The sequence below is a fragment of the Muntiacus reevesi genome, chromosome 4, assembly GCF_963930625.1.
Source record: "Muntiacus reevesi chromosome 4, mMunRee1.1, whole genome shotgun sequence".
NCBI classification, from domain to species: Eukaryota; Metazoa; Chordata; class Mammalia; order Artiodactyla; family Cervidae; genus Muntiacus; species Muntiacus reevesi.
The window spans coordinates 141764698-141780512 of NC_089252.1; the positions used below are offsets into that span (position 1 = coordinate 141764698).

Genomic DNA, 15815 nt, shown 5'->3' on the forward strand with positions numbered 1-15815 from the left:
AGTTCACTGATTCCTAAAATGTTGATGTTCACTCTTGCCATCTCCTGTGGACATCTGTAGTATCTTTTAAATTTGTATAGAATCATCAATGCTTTTTTTCTTTTTTTAGTTTATCTCGTTTTGATTCCTATGTAAGAAGGTTTTTTCCTACCCCCAAGATATTTTCCTAATCTCCTAAATGTTTATTTAACCTTTTTGTTTCTTTTTGGTTTTAGATTTTCAGGCTATATGGAATATATTTTATACATAAACAAGGTTAGAAACAACTTTCTTCTAGATGAAAAGTTAATTTTACTTATATATATGATATTATATATAAGAGATATTATTATATCCTTTATTACATGATTATTTCACCCACTGAATTCCAACTACCATTTTTCTATGTATTACTCTCTTATGCATCTGGCCTGGTAAAGTTACTCAGGGCTGGCGATTTTCTCCACAGAAGGCAGGATGGCTTTCTTTGCTGTGAGGAACTGAGACATTAGTAGTTCATGTTTTTCACTCACTGCTTCATGTTACTCAAATTATCATGAGAGGTAACCTGGGACAGAGGGCAGGTGGAGAACAAGAGGCCTCAGGGAATCCAGTGACTTTGGCACTTAGTCGCCATAACAACAGTGGTATTTTATAGATATCACAGTCACCTGGTTTCTTCTTGCCCTGTTAGAACTGAGACTTAAGGGAGTGTAGGGGGGCTTCCCTGATGCCCCAGCAGTAAAGACTCCTCCTGCAGTGCAGGCAGACACAGGAGACAGGGGTTCAAACCCTGGGTCAAGAGTTGGGAGACAGAGAGACAGACAGGTGAAGTGGTGAAGTTCTTCCCAACAACTTCATTTTTAATGAGCTCCATTACTGTATTTTTCTCATATAAAACTATGTGGTGGCTATAGCTGGAGCCTGGGTCCTCTGCAGGGAAACTATGGGGTGGGTCTTTGTAAGATGGTCAGTGAATTCCTGATAGGCAGACTCAATGAACACCATAATCTTTTGAGAGATCAGGGGTGAGATAACTGTTGGTCTTAGAAATGGCATCAAAAGTGGCCTTGGCGAAGTTGCCCAACGTGACAGGGCAGCCCCTGGCAGAGGTGCAGCGGTGATCAGTTCCAGCCATCACCAAGGAACTTCTTGGGCACAGGGGCTGAGATGATGCCAGTGTCCCTGGGGGCAGGGATGAGGTGCACCAGCACAGAATCACAGTGGCCAGTCACCTGGTCAATGTGGGACTTGCAGATCTTATTCCCCCAGTAGCCTCATGGCACAGGGACAATGAAGAGCTTGGCAAGAATGATGGCCCCACGAAAGGCAGTGGCTATCGTCTTAGAGCACTTGACACCAAAACCAATGTGACCATCGCAATCCCTGATGGAAACAAATGCCTTGAACCTGGTCCCTGGACAGCAAAAGCATCTGCTTTTGCACAGGCATAATCTTCAAAACTCATCCTTGAGGGATGCTCCCAGGAAAAAATCAATGATCTCAGATTCCTTGATGGGCAGAGAGACAAGATATATCTCCTCCAAGGATTTGATCTTCACATCCCTGACCATGCAGCCCAGTTTGGTGATGGGGAGCCACTTGTCCTTGGTCTTGCCTAGGCAAGACCGCACCCTCAGGCTCCACAGCCTCGGCCCTGGCCCAATCCCTGTCTCAGATACCGCAGCCAAAGCCTCCACTGAAGCCACTGAGGCCTCCCATTCCAGGGCCCTAGGGGCCTCTGGGCCCTCCCTCAGCGCCAGCGTCAGCCACCATTTGGTGTTTTTACAGAGAAGAAGCTTTCATGGCAACTTTGAGGGAGTCTCCCATTCCCTAAGGGCTTCTGAGTTGGCTCAATGATAAAGAATACCCCTGCCAAGCAGGAGACACAGGTTCGATCCCTGGACAGGTAGATCCCCTAGAGAAGGAAATGGCTACCTATTCCAGTATTCTCGCCTGGAGAATCCCATGGACAGAGGAGCCTGGTGGGCCACAGTCCACGGGGTCGCAAAGACCTGGGCATAACTTAATGACTGAGCACAGACATTCATTCCCTGGAGTCACAGAGAAAATTGATCTGAGGACCTCAGGAAGGGTCTGATTGGAAAACTTTCAAAGTTGCAACACCAACTGAACGTTCCACCCTCTAGTTCTCTCACACAGAAGTTAGACATAGGATCTTGCTGTGAGGGTATTGAGCAGACATAGTTAAGACCAAGAATTTTGAACCTTCAGATTCTCTTGAATCTCCTTGTCAAGTAAGGGCAGCTTACTGTTCACCAGTCTGGTCTTAACTCATGGATTTTTGAGGATTTTTTTCCTCTTGCAGAGGACTTCTTGACTTGTTGACTTCTTGACTTCTTGCAAACTCAGTAGTGCAGTTTTGGTTTTTTGTGTTTTTTTTTAAACTGATCTATGTAGGTTCTATGTTTTTTGTAGTGGAAGGAACTTTCAGAATATCTGCTCTATAGTCCTGTCCCTCATTCACCTCTAAGCTCACTCTAGGCCCCTACAAATACTCTGGAAAGGCTCTTGTCAAGACCGTAAGTCGCCTTTTGATTGATTAAACTTCACTTTGTCTTCCTTGACCCATCAAAGCATATGACACAGCTCATCATCACAGCCTCCTTGAGACACTGTGTCTCCGAGGCTTCCGGGCCACCTCACTCTTGGTTCTCCTACCTCCTCACGGGACAAGGTTGCCCTGTCTCCTTTGTCGATTCCTCCCATCTTTCTGATCTCATCCTCTTCTCTCTCTCTCTCTCTCTCTCTCTGCATGTTTATGATGATCTCATCCAATCTCTTAGCCTTAAATATTAGCCAGCCCAGAAATATTCTCTGAACTCCAGCCTTACTTATCAAACTGCGCACCTGAAAGCTCCATCAGAATGTCTAATGAGCCTTTCAAACTTAAAGTGGCCGGGATAGCACTCATGATTTCCGAAGCCATCCTTATCAACTGGGTACCCTCAGAGGTCTTCCTCAATTCAATCCATAGAAATTCCCATTCTTATAGTTGCTCAAAACTAGTATCATCCTGAACTGCTCTCTTGTGTGAGTGACAACTAATAATTTTCTGGCAAATTCTGTCAGATTTACCAAGAAAACACTATAGAATCTGAGCACCACCAACCATTTCCTTCAATACCACCTGGTACAAGCCAACATTCTCCCCTCCCCTGGATTATTGCAACATCTTTTTAACTGTGTGGTGGAGGAGACTAATGACCCCCCAATGTCGTCTTCGCCTTCTTCCTTGGTGGCAAAAACCTGGACAATACATGCAATAGGGAAACTATTTCCCAGCTGCCCTAGAAGCTAGGTGTGGCCACGTGGCTCAGTTCTGGTCACATAATCAGAAGTGTTGCACAGACTGCTGGGAAGACTTATGGAAGGAGAATGAGCTAGCCCTTCCTCATCTTCCCTCCTCCTGCTGCCTTCAGAGTGCTCCATGGCTGCAACTTCAGTGTTCCTTACAGAACATGAAATGTCTATGGAGGGTGGAAGCCAGGCACTCAGGACAGTGAAGCAAAAATATAGAAGAAACTGGAGTCCTTAATCACTTTGTGGGACTATCCTACTAGCCATAAACTGTGTGCCTCTGGATTTTTTTAATATAAAAAATAAGCCTATCTTGGGTTTTCTGTAACACAAAGCAATCATGGTTGATGAATGGGTCTCTCTGCTTCTACAGCCTATTCTCCACTCTGCAGCCAAAATGATCCTTTTCAGGTATAAGTTGGATCATGTAGAAAATAAATTTATGGTTACCAAATGGGAGAGTGGAGTGGCAGAGAAGCAGGAGGGGCTGTAAATTAGGAGTATGTGATTAACATATTCATGCTACTCTATACAAAATAGGTAAACCACAAGGACCTACTGTATACCACAGGAAACTATACTCAATATCTAATAATAACCTATAATGAAAAAGAATCTGAAAAAGAATATAATATGTATGTATTAATAGGTATAACTGAATCACTTTGGTGTACACATGAAACTAACACAACATTGTAAATAAACTATACTTCAATATTTTTTAAAAAATCAGATCATATCACTTCTGCACTCAAAATCCTCTTATGGCCTTCTTTGTCACTCAGAGTAAAACCAGAAGTCCTCACAGTGGTCAGTAAGACCCTAAATGACCTGCCCGCCCCCACTACTTCCCTGTATGCATCTCCCACTACTACCCTTCTTGCTCACTCGACTTCTGCCACCTGATTTCTTGCTGTTCCCCAACGTGCCAGGATGCTCTAGCCTCGCGGCCTCTGTCCACCCTCTCCGGCCACCTTCACTCGCTCACTTTCTGCAGCTCAGATGTCACTTACCCAAGAGGTCTTCCCTAACTACGCTGTACACGGCGTGGAGGTCTCCATTGCCAACCTGCATCACCGATATCATTGCCTCTCAGTATACTGTGTGTATTTGTTTGTATTCTGGGCATCCCTCCCCCTCTACAGGGATACAAACTCCACGACCACAAGCACCTTGTCTGTGTGACTGCTGCTCTATCCCTTTCAGGGCCCAACCTGGAAAATAAAAATATACCTGATGATTTTAAAGAGGGGATTTAAAGCGGGGAACCTACACAGCTGAGTAACAGCCTGAAAAACTAACCATAGAACAATGAAAGGGAGAGAAGAGTGAGGATTCAGGGGAGGGGAGGGTAGTGTCAGCGAATTTTGCCCCTGGGCTTCAGCCGTGGCTCCCGGGAGGAGGGGGGCAGCCTCAGGTGTCCCTCCGAGCACAGTGGAGTTGTTTAGGTCCTGAACCTGGAGGAGCCCTGCTGTATATGCCACATTCAGAGGCTCATTCCACATCACACACAAGGGGCCGGTGTGCCCAGACCCCGTTCTCTCTCACAGGCTCAGGCCTTCATTTCTTGATGCTCAGCCATCCCTTACTAACCCTCCTGGGGCTCCATTCTGACCCTCAACCTAAGCCAGCAAAAATGGCTTCATGGCCTCACTCTCTCGGCCGGTCCAGCCCCTGGCATCAGAGCAGGCAGGCATCTCCCTGAAACCTCAGACCATTTGCTCCTGGGGATAGAGGCTGGGTCACATCCCTCCGAAAAATAAGCCACCCCATCCAAACTTCAATTTCTCTTCCAGCCAGGTAAAACCCATTGCCTTTGGAAGGTTATCTGCTGACGCGCAGTCCTATCCTAATGCCCAGGGACCTTGGGAAGCCTTTCCAAGCTGCAGCCACCAGGGTCAACCATGGTCCTCACTCTATGAACCCAAAGGTGAAGAAGAAGGAGTTTCTCAGGACAGACATGTGTGTGCCGTGATGAATTTATTTCACGATGTCTTAAATGATGTAATTCATATTCTCAGAGGGGGAAAATATGTGTGTTATCTGATTCAAATTCAAAGTAATGAACCAGTTCAATCATCAGTATCATAAACAATAAATCATAGTCAGAGACATGCAAGGAGACTCCCTTTAAACTGGAATATTAGTGCTACTAAAAAATCAGTATGCAGAGAACAGCCTCTGCTAAGTCTGTCTGGGAAAGTATAGGACTTTTGATACTGGCATTCACCAAGGGATGGCAATCCTAATGAAACACTGCCATGATCAGGGGATATTGTATAAGGTGACTCAGAGAAAGCTCCTTTGCACACTTATTCCTCATCTGTTCTAAGGACAGACCTTTTCTTCTCTCTCTCTGAGTCTGTCACTCTGGAAGTCTCTTAACTTTCTCCCTCTCCAGCCTCTCCCTGTCCCTACTTGTCTCTCTCTTCCTATCTTGCTTCGCAAGTGTCTCTGTCTGTTTGTATCTCTGCCCATCCACCTACCAAACCCTGCACTTCCCTCTGCCCTGACTCATTCAAATGCCCCTTGCCATGAGCAGGTACTGCTGCTGCTAAGTCACTTCAGTCATGTCCGACTCTGTGCGACCCCTTGGAAGGCAGCCCACCAGGCTCTGCCATCCCTGGGATCCTCCAGGCAAGAACACTGGAGTGGGTTGCCATTTCCTTCTCCAATCTATGAAAGTGAAAAGCGAAAGTGAAGTCGCTCAGTTGTGTCCGACTCTTAGTGATCCCATGGACTGCAGCCCATCAGGCTCCTCCATCCATGGGAGTATTCAAGCAAGAGTACTGGAGTGGGGTGCCATTGCCTTCTCCCCAATGGGTACTACCAGTTCCAAAATCCTCACCCACAAACCTGAGAGTCTGACGTCAGGGCCTCAGCCGTAAGAGATAAAACCACCCTCAGTAACCTTGACAGGGTCAGACCAGGTGGCCAAAAGACCCGTCCTTCAGTGTCCTTTCTCCTTCTTCCTTCCCCTGACCCTAAATCCACTGATCCAGCTCCTGCTGCTGAGGGCACTGACTCTGCGCTTTGTCAAGCGTTCCCCAGGGTTCCTGCCAGCACCAGCTTGACATTTACTTTGGCACTGATGTTGCCCCACTTCATTCTCCCAAAGTCACAGTGAAAGTAGGCTGGGGAGGTGGGGTGGGGGCAGGGGCAGGAGTAGAGAGCAAACTTGTGCAAGAAGTTTGCAAGTCACCTGGGGACCCCATCTCCCCTTAATGGACAACCCAGAGGGCTCCAAGCCCTAAGCTTAGAACGCCTCTCAGGAGAATGGGATGGGGGGGGCGGGCAGCAGAGGGCTGGGAATCCACGCAAATGGACCTCCTGGCCCTCTCTGCAGGCTCCCCTGAGCTGTTTACATGCTTCCTTCAGGTCTCATCCTCTGTCCTGCTCCTTGAGGCACTCCTTTCCCCAAGACTAGCTCTGGGACGTTACAATTCAATTAAATTATTAAACTGAATTAAACGTACAACCGTGTGCAACAAGTTCACAAACAAAACAGACACACAATACACACATGCCACACACTCACTCACAGTGCACACACAGACACAACACTCCCAAACACGTAAGATGCACACACATTCTCAGACACATGCACACGTGTGCACACCAGCCGCCCCCCTGCAGTAAACCCACACACAGGCTGCAGCACCTCTCTCTCTGTCTGTCTTCCCTCATCCTGCCCTTGAGGACTCTGCAGTGTTTTGCTACTGCAAGCACTCTGCCCACGCCCGCTGTCAGACCATCACAGACCCTCATCGCTCCCTTCTGGCCTTCCCTCTCACATCACAGGCTAGAGTGTTCACTCCATTGAACTTTAATCAAGATGAGAGGGTGAGAACCCGGTCATACCTTTCTTGTAAACTCAAGAGCTCAGCATCTCCTCAAGGCCACTCAGCAAATAAGGGCAGAATGGGAATTCAAGTCCAGCCACTCTATCCTAGAAGCTGTGCTTTGCCACCTCATACACAGGGTCCTGACCTTCCGGTGGTAAACTAAAGCCACAGCTCATAGGCCATCCCGTCTACCTTCCTGCCTCCCTAATAGCTGACCTCCAGCTGCCCTGAAAGGACTGGCAGAAATCCGCCCCCACCTGGAGAACTCACACCCCTCCACCCAGGAGCTCTCCAATGTCACCGTCTCCTCCCCTTTGACGGCCAGGAGACCCCCTCCTCTCCACACAGGGTCAGCTCGGCAGCACTGGCCCCTGGGAGGCGCCGGCCAGAGAACAGGGAGGGGACTCATGGGGAGCCTGGGAGAGAGGGTGGCAGGGAGGCCCTGAGGCTCAACGTCAGAACCTTGTTGTGAACACACTTTGTCTACACTGCCTAGGGGGTCACCTCGCCCTGCAATGGGACCCTCCCTATTCTCCCCCGCCCTTCACTCGAGCATACACATGCACACACACACATACACACACTGGCACACTACCCCTAATGCCCCAGAGAGTAAGAAAACTTCACAACAAAAATAACTACAGCCTCAATTCCTGGACCAGGATGATCCCCTGGAGTAGGAAGTGGCAACCCACTCCAGCATTCTCATCTGGAAAACTCCAGGGACAGAGGAGCTGGAAGGGCTACAGTCATGGGGTTGCCAAGAGTTGGACACCGCTGAGAGACCGAGCACCCATCTTCTAGAAGAGTAAAACTTTCATCTAGGAGTAGATGGATTGTTGTTTGTGCTGTTTTGTTTTGTTGCTTAAAAATACATTCTGAGAACCTCTGACAGGCCTTTTATCAGAAAGTCGAGTTTCCCCTGGGCAACAAGACAGAAAGAACCAAACTCACCCCTGTGCAGAATGGTGCCTGTTACCTGCAGCACTGTCAGTTCAGTTCAGTCGCTCAGTCGTGTCCGACTCTGCGACCCCATGAATCGCAGCACACCAGGCCTCTCTGTCCATCACCAACTCCTGGAGTTTACTCAAACTCATGTCCATTGAGTCGGTGATGCCATCCAGCCATCTCATCCTCTGTCGTCCCCTTCTCCTCCTGCCCCCAATCCCTCCCAGCATCAGGGTCTTTTCCAATGAGTCAACTTTTTGCATGAGGTGGCCAAAGTACTGGAGTTTCAGCTTCAGCATCAGTCCTTCCAATGAACACCCAGGACTGATCTCCTTCAGGATGGACTGGTTGGATCTCCTTGCAGTCCAAGGGACTCTCAAGAGTCTTCTCCAACACTACAGTTCAAATGCATCAATTTTTCAGCACTCAGCTTTCTTCACAGTCCAGCTCTCACATCCATACATGACCACTGGAAAAACCATAGCCTTGACCAGATGGACCTTTGTTGACAAAGTAATGTCTCTGCTTTTTAATATGCTGTCTAGGTTGGTCATAACTTTCCTTCCAAGTAGTAAGCGTCTTTTAATTTCACGGCTGCAATCACCATCTGCAGTGATTTTGGAGCCCCCCAAAATAAAGTCAGCCACTGTTTCCACTGTTTCCCCATCTATTTGCCATGAAGTGATGGGACCAGATGCCATGATCTAGTTTTCTGAATGCTGAGCATTAAGCCAACTTTTTCACTCTCCTCTTTCACTTTCATCAAGAAGCTTTTTAGTTCCTCTTCACTTTCTGCCATAAGGGTGGTGTCATCTGCATATCTGAGGTTCTTGATCTTTCTCCTGGCAATCTTGATTTCAGCTTGTGCTTCTTCCAGCCCAGCGTTTCTCATGATGTACTCTGCATATAAGTTAAATAAGCAGCATAACAATATACAGCCTTGACGTACTCCTTTTCTTATTTGGAACCAGTCTGTTGCTCCATGTCCAGTTCTAACTGTTGCTTCCTGAGCTGCATACAGGTTTCTCAAGAGGCAGACCAGGTGGTCTGGTATTCCCATCTCTTTCAGAATTTTCCACAGTTTATTGTGATCCACACAGCCAAAGGCTTTGGCATAGTCAATAAAGCAGAAATAGATGTTTTTCTGGAACTCTCTTGCTTTTTCAATAATCCAGCGGATGTTGACAATTTGATCTCTGGTTCCTCTGCCTTTTCTAAAACCAGCTTGAACATCTGGAAGTTCATGGTTCACGTATTGCTGAAGCCTGGCTTGGAGAATTTTAAGCATTACTTTACTAGCGTGTGAGATGAGTACAATTGTGTGGTAATTTGAGCATTCTTTCAGATTGGAATGAAAACTGACCTTTTCCAGTCCTGTGGCCACTGCTGAGTTTTCCAAATTTGCTGGCATATTGAGTGCAGCACTTTCATAGCATCATCTTTCAGGATTTGAAGTAGCTCAACTGGAATTCCATCACCTCCACTAGCTTTGTTTGTAGTGATGCTTCCTAAGGCCCACTTGACTTCACATTCCAGGATGTCTGGCTCTAGGCGAGTAATCACACCATCGTGATTACCTGGTCGTGAAGATCTTTTTTGTACAGTTCTTCTGTGTATTCTTGCCACCTCTTCTTAATATCTACGCATCGACAAACAATTGTTTCCTGAATGAGTGAGGAGAAAATGTGAAAATAATTACGGGGCAGGGGGCTGAAAGCCAAGAGCCCAGGGCAGTGGGGAGCCAGGAAGAGAAGTGTTGTGGGAGGAAGAGAGGCTAGAGGAGGAGGTTAGTGGGAAATTGTGTCCCCCATAGCCCAAGAGCATACACTGTGGGTGATTCATCCTCAAAAAATTGTTTTTCATCCTGTGATGTCAACACAAACCTTCAGCAAGAGCCTGTCTCACACAATAGCTTCATGCTGGTGATGCTGAAGTGGGGGCTGGAACTCAGAGAAAGGGAACTAAGACTTGTGTTTGGGAAGATTGAAAGCCCACAGAATAGCTACCGAGAACAAGATGCCAATGAGACCAGCAGTTCTGCAGGAAAAGAAAATCATAGGGAGAGTGATTGTGAGACCAGAAGCCTCTGGGACTCCAGTGGTATTTAGGGGTGGGAGCTTGACTTCCATATGTTATTTTTCATGTCATAGAAGGAGATTACATTTAAAAAGTTTGGAGAATGAGAGACTCCCAGCCTTGACATGTGCATGCCTGCTAAATTGCTTCAGTCATGTCTGACTCTTTGTGACCTCATGGACTGTAGCCCACCAAGCTCCTCTGTCCGTGGGGATTCTCCAGGCAAGAATACTGGAGTGGGTTGCCATGCCCTCCTCCAGGGGAGCTTCCCAACCCAGAGATTGAACCTGGGTCTCCCACATTGCAGGCAGATTCCTTACCATCTAAGACACCAGGGAAGCCCTAGCCTTAAGATAGATGTATCTATAAATACCCAACCATAGCATGTATCCAGAAAACAGAATCACAAACTTATAGCAAATGGTAAAGCCAGAATCAAGACATAGCCTCTCCCCCTACCTCCTCCCCTCTCACTGCCAGTCTGACATATATGTGTGGAATGACACCCACCTAAGCCCCTTCGCTTGTAAGTATCTCTGAGTTACTATGGAAGCAAAATCCCTCCATGTACCCAGCTGGTTCCTTCCTTGTTGCCAACTCAGAAGAGGGAAAGACAGTGGAATTCTACCCAATACAGAATGAGAGGGAACCAGGGATCGTGGCCATTTGGGAGCATTTTAGGACACAGTGGCCTCCCAGGGTTCCTGGAGTCTCAGCAGGAAACAGGAACCCTTGTGTCCTTCATACTCCACTGGGCAGCTTTTTTTCCCACCCCATGAACTAACAGGAGAATAAAAATTCTGTTTGTCCAAGTCATTTCCATGAGTAAATTGGCAATTCATGTGTCTGGGCTTGCCTCTCTGATGCCTCCAGGGATTAAAGGGATGGGTCAGGAGGACTGGGAGTTGGCAAGGACCTAGATCCAGTTCAGGTACCATCCGTACTTTGGAACTGGCCCCAAGGGCCAAAAGTAGATCGAGGCAGAGAGGTAAGCTGGCAGCCCCCTTCCCTCCTGCTTAGGGTTCCATCTTATCACAGCCTCCCGTAAGAACCATCCCAGGCTCCAAATAACTCCCTCCACCTCACATTTATGCCACTCTTCATTTACAGGGGTCCCCAAAATCAATTCCACCAAGCTGATTTGTCCTGGTTTTGTTTCTCCCCTTCTGTATCCAAGATCCACAGTAAACAATCTCTAGATTGGCAGCCCTAAGTTCTACGCACCCTTCTTTCTAACTGCTTCATAGTTTCTTCCTTCGTACGTCCCCAGAAGGAAGAAACCTATGAAGTTCCCTCCCCCACAACTTCCCACGATCTAACGATGCGTCAGCCCTCCATCTCTTTAGGGTGAAGGAACTTAGCTTCCACTAAATATGTCCCTGACTTTGCTAGGTAAAACCAAGTCCAAGATACGCAATGACAAGGTGAAAAGAGGTTTGTCACCAATAGATTGGAATTTTTACATCAAAGTGGCCATTATCCTCTCCAAATAAGTTAGAGTGACGAAGCACTTACTCCAAAAGAGCATGCAGTGCTCGCTTCGGCAGCACGTACACTAAAATTGGAACGATGCAGGGAAGATTAGCATGGGCCCTGCACAAGGATGACACCCAAAAGAGCATGCAATGACCAATTTCATGTGTAATCTAAAAGAGTCTAACTCAGAGAAAAAGACTGCAGAGTGGTATTTACCATGGGCTGGGGGAAATGGGGTGATATTGGTCAAAGTGTACAATTTCCTAGTTATAAAAGTAACAAGTTTGAAAATTCAATGTCCAGCATGATGATTATGGCTAATAATACCATATCATATGCTTGACTGTTGCTAACAGAATGGATCTTAAATTTTCTTACCACAAAAAAAAAATGAAAAACTATGTGATAAGAGGGAGGTGGTGGTTAGTACTATGGCAGTAATTATTTTGCAATATATGTGTATCAAATCAACACACTGTACACCTCAAACCACCTGAAACTCACATAATGTTATTATATTTCAATAAATCCTGGGGGTTGAGGACTCGAACATTCATTGCTCTAAAAATCCTTGCAGAAGCTTCCCTTTTAAAATGACCTTTTGAAGCTCTTTTGCAAACCATGCAGATTAGAAAACATTATGTTGGTGCCATCAAGCCCTATTTTCATTTTTCTTTTCTTAATGTTTTAATTTTGTTTTTATTTATTTTAAAACTTCAGTTTTTTAAATATAAGCAATGCATAAGACATAAAATAGTTTTTTATTTTTTAATTGAAATATAGTTGATTTACAATGTTGTATTAATTATTACTCTACAGCAACGTAATTCAGTTACACATATATGTGCGAGTTAAGTCGTTCAGTCATGTCTGACTCTTTGCAACTCTATGAACTGTAGCTCTCCAGGGTCCTCTGTCCATGGGATTCTCCAGGCAAGAATACTGGAGTGGGTTGCCATGCCCTCCTCCAGGGAATCTTCCTGACCCAGGGATCAAACTCATACCTCTTACATCTCCTGCATTTGCAGACAGGTTCTTTACCAGTAGCGCCACCTGGGAAGCTCTATACACACACACACACACACACACACACACACACATGTGTACATTCTTTTTTTAATATTCTTTTCCATTATGATTATCATAAGGTATTGAATATAGCTGTCTGTGTTATACGTAGGACCTTGTTTTTTATCCATTCTATGTAAGTTTACTTCTATCAAGCCTTATTTTCAAACTAAATCTCTCTCCTCATGTATCTCACCATTGGAGCTTGATGTCATTTGACTATTTTCAAACATCAACTCAAACTTCATAGGACTGCGATGTGTCACCTGAGAGTACTCAATGTCTGGGACATTTATTCTCTCAGGCATTTTTCTGGTAAGTCAACTTCTCTGCCTTCTGGTCATACCAGCTTGCATCTATTCAGGGAAACCAATCGTTACTGTGGGCCTTGGCAGAAGGACCAGTGAAGTTAGAGTAGTCAGGGGGAGATGACTCATGTAAAGACAGTTTATACATGTGTCTTGGAGATGAGAGGTGCTAGCAGCTCCTGGAGGAATCCGGGTCATTTCTTTTCACTGAGTTCTGTGCTATCTATCTCCTACTCTCTGGGACAAGGCTCTCACCCAGGTGCTAGAGAAAGAACATGAAGGCGTGAGGACAGTCAGACATACAATCATTAGGACCTTCCACTGCAGGTTCAGGGAGGACAGCCTCTCAAGCTACCCAATACAAAGGGTAGAAGTATGTTTATTAACCATCTCAGGAGAAAACAAATAACCCTTTCTGGAGTAACCCCTACCTCTTCCATCCTGTGCCTTCCCACTCTGTCCCCATGTGCTGGCGCTAATTGTTTCAGTAGTGTCCATCTCTTGGCGACCCCATGGACTGTAGCCCACCAAGCTCCTCTGTCCTTGGGATTCTCCAGATAAGAATACTGGAGTGGTTGCCATATCCTCCTCCAGGGGATCTTCCCAACCCAGGGATCAAACTCACGTCTCTTAAATCTCCTGCATTATCAGAGGGGTTCTTTACCACTAGAGCCACCTGGGAAGCCCACTTGAAATCAACATTAAATTTAGGTCACTTTTAAAAAATCAATGAGAAGGTCTTTACCACTCAGATCCCTGCCTTCATTCTCATGAGTACACCCACTTCAATCCCTGGGTCTCAAACAAGAGAAAGGCAGGGAGGGCTGAAGCTGAAGAGGCGTTTCCTGCTGTAAATTCTGAGACAGGAATCCTGCGGGCCAGTTTCCACTTGAAAAGAGCCGGGTGGGGATAGCAGGACCCGCCCGCACTGTGTTTTCAATGATACACCATGAAGAATGAGAAGACCCACTTCTGTGTACACATCCTGCAAACACACCTATACACACCTGCCTGCATACACATGCACACACACACACACACACACAATGCCCCACCTGGATCCCTGTCCTCCCCATCAAGATCCCCCATGCCTGTCTAGGCCAGTCACCCTCTTACTCACTTACAGGGAAACCCCCGGGCACTCAGCACCATCCCCACATCTGGCCAGCTCCCGAGTCCTGTCTTTACAGACCCTGGAGTGTTTACCCAACACACCCCCTTTCCTCCACTCCCACTGATCCTACTCTATTCTGCCTCTCTTTTAGAGGCTTCCTATTACAGTTTAGATTAATCTCAACATTGTTTACATAAAGCTCAGTACCAGTCCCACCCTATAAACTTCTTGAAGGAAGAATCTTATCAAATTAATTTCTCTTACCCCAGTGCCTAACAGGGCTTTCTTGGGGCTCAGACATTAAAGAATTCGCCTGCAATGTGGGAGACCTGGGTTCGATCCCTGGATTGGGAAGATCCCCTGGAGGAAGGCATGGCAACCCACTCCAGTCTTCTTGCCTGAAGAATCCCCATGGACAGAGGAGCCTGGCGGACTACAGTCCGTGGGGTGGCAAAGTGCCAGACATGACTGAGCGACTACACAGCACAGTGCCTGACAACTGAACGGAGAGCCAGAGAGGATAGTGTAAGGTGGGGTGGAACAGAAAATGTTGGCTGGGGCCTCCAGCAGATATGAAGTATTCCAGAACCAGGCCACGGAACTGTCCCCTCTCAACTCCCTCCAGTCACACGCCTTGCCTGTACTGGGAGGAAGAAAGCAGATGAGGTTTATACTAAACTTCATAGTAAATTTCAAAAATGGACTCTTAAATAATCACATGACTAGAAAGTCATGGTATCTGCCCAGAGTGTGGTTAAAGAATAGGAGAAGATGATTCAACAAAGCTCATGTGGGAGCAAGAAACAGCTTAACAACTGTTTCCAAAAGTCAAATCAGCCCACAAAAGACCAAGATTTGCCACATGTTGACTCTCAAGGACTGAAGCAGGGATCTTCTGAGGCATCTAGTAAATATTCAGTACCATTGCTTTCTGGTCATATGTCCCCACGAGGCAAAGGTGAAGGGTCAAGGGCATCAAGGATGTGAAATGGCATCACAGGTGCCTGGTGGAGAGCAGTCATGTCAATCACAGCAGTCAGGGTAAGATGGCCCTCATAGAGACAGCCTATCTCTATGTCTTGATTCCAATGGGCCAGATCCCAATGAGTCCCAACTTCCTCTCTTCGGAGTCTCTGTTATGCCTCCCACTACCAGGCAAGGTCTGCACAAGTGGGCAGAAGAATGGGAAAAAGAAGTTCAGAAAAGCCTGGTGGGTGAAGGATACACAACTGGGCAAATAAATGGCTATTCATCAGCTCCTATAGGACTTCACAGAGAACAGCCCTTCCGCAGGACACAGCAGAGAGGAGGAGGCGTCATCTTAACAGTTCCTCCCCTAACACACAAAGTGGATTCATTCCTTTCCCTTGCAGTTAATAACTTTGAACCTGGGGCCTATCACAGAATAGTGGGGGACAATAGTACAGCACACATGCCCATATCTCCCAAATCCCCTTTTCTGTGAATAATTTGCTTGTTAACTCCTGGAGTCAGGAGTGAGGCAACTAGAGAAATGGGTGGATAGTAAGTAGTGATGGTGATATTTGGAAAGACTCTGCTCTGGCTGGAGAAGGAAATGGCAACCCACTCTGGTATTCTTTTTTTTTTCCCCACTCTGGTATTCTTGACTAGAGAATCCCGTGGACAGAGGAGCCTGGTGGGCTGCTGTCCGTAGGGTTG

General features: G+C 46.6%; 1 non-coding gene and 1 pseudogene across 1 annotated transcript; one reads left to right on the forward strand and one right to left on the reverse strand.

Moving 5' to 3' along the window:
• Nucleotides 1-879: 879 nt before the first annotated feature.
• Nucleotides 880-1755, reverse strand: LOC136167926 (small ribosomal subunit protein uS5 pseudogene; annotated as a pseudogene).
• A 9945-nt stretch (nucleotides 1756-11700) lies between these two features.
• On the forward strand, nucleotides 11701-11807 carry LOC136168041 (U6 spliceosomal RNA). The gene has a single exon (XR_010663205.1). It is a non-coding gene; the product is annotated as a U6 spliceosomal RNA (small nuclear RNA).
• The last annotated feature ends 4008 nt before the right edge of the window (nucleotides 11808-15815 follow it).